Here is a 1,262-nt window from a genome sequence, read left to right as displayed (position 1 = left end):
ATATTTCAGGAAGAAAGAGCAATAAGCAGACCAGGAAGAGTTGGGGCTAGCCAAGGAACTAAGTAGGCCATAGTTGCCGTGTAGAGATGCTAGAAGGAGATGAGCTAGAAGAACACTCAGGGGCCAGATCTTTCAGGGCTTTGGAAAGTGTGTTAAGAATCTTGGTCTTTATCCTAAGAGAAATTGGGAGATACTGGCTGTCCAATGCAGAAGAGTGACCATTAACAAGGTCACGCTAACTGCATTATGGAGAAGGCAATTGACACAGAAAAGAAAGATGTGTGTAGCGATGTGGGGCTGTTTCAGTAGCACAAGTGAGAGCTGGTGGCCTGCTCTAGGGCGATACCAAAGACGAGGGGGAGACATGGATGAATCAATGAGATTTTCAGATGGAAAGTCTTAATCTAATTGCACTCTGCTATTTGCTGGCCAGTACCTCTGAATTACTTTGACTTTTGAATGATCTCAGGCAATATTCATTATCAACTCCTGTGAGTGACTCTGTGAAAGACAGAAGTATTTGATGTTAATGTCAAAGACCACTGAGATCAAGTATTAGGCTTGCGGTTAAATATTCACCTAACTACTAAATAGTTATTTCCCCTTTATATTCCAAAAGTTCATTTGACAACCTCAAATTTAAGTTTGTTTTCTTTTGTTTTGAGAGGTTTTTGCTATAGGGTGCGTGTGCTCACCAGACAGACAGACAGACAGAGACATAGAGACAGAAAGCGAGAAATCACCCACCCCCCCAGGGGGGATGGCCATGCCACAATCCCTTCTCATCCATTCTCCTCTTGGGATCTTGGGCACACATGTACACGCACCCAGAGTGAGTTTAAGCCACCGGGTCCGGGACTTGAACAGCGGTTGACTACATGGGAGTCCAGTGATGTAACCATTATGCCAACTGCTGGTCCCAAATTTAAGTATTTTTAATCTTAAAAAATTCTTTTTTTTCTTTTTCTTTTTTCTTTTTCTTTCTTTCTTTCTTTTCTTTTTTTTTTTTTTTTATTGCAGACAGTATGAGTGTGCACCAGAGAGAGAAAGTATTCCCAATGGGACATAGTCATGGTACAATTCTTTTTCCTTCACTTATTCCCATCAGGATTTTAGGCACACATGCACCCAGCATGTTTTTCACGCCACCAGGGCTGGGATTCAAACCATGGTCAGCCATATGGGATCCACCTCTTAATTCACAGGCTTAATTCACTGCATTATGAGGCCTGTCTGAGAATCTCAAATTTAATCCCTCTTTC

The 1,262-nt window shown here is 42.0% G+C and overlaps 1 protein-coding gene across 7 annotated transcripts in view; it reads left to right on the top strand.

Moving 5' to 3' along the window:
* Positions 1 to 1,262, top strand: part of LOC102490674 (uncharacterized) — a 321,768-nt gene that overhangs the window by 166,396 nt on the left and 154,110 nt on the right. The gene's annotated exons all lie outside the window — the stretch shown is intronic.

The sequence above is a fragment of the Tupaia chinensis genome, unplaced genomic scaffold, assembly GCF_000334495.1.
Source record: "Tupaia chinensis unplaced genomic scaffold, TupChi_1.0 Scaffold000569_1, whole genome shotgun sequence".
Taxonomy (NCBI): Eukaryota; Metazoa; Chordata; class Mammalia; order Scandentia; family Tupaiidae; genus Tupaia; species Tupaia belangeri.
Note: the sequence above shows the minus strand (reverse complement) of the source record. Positions and strands in the feature narration are given on the sequence as shown.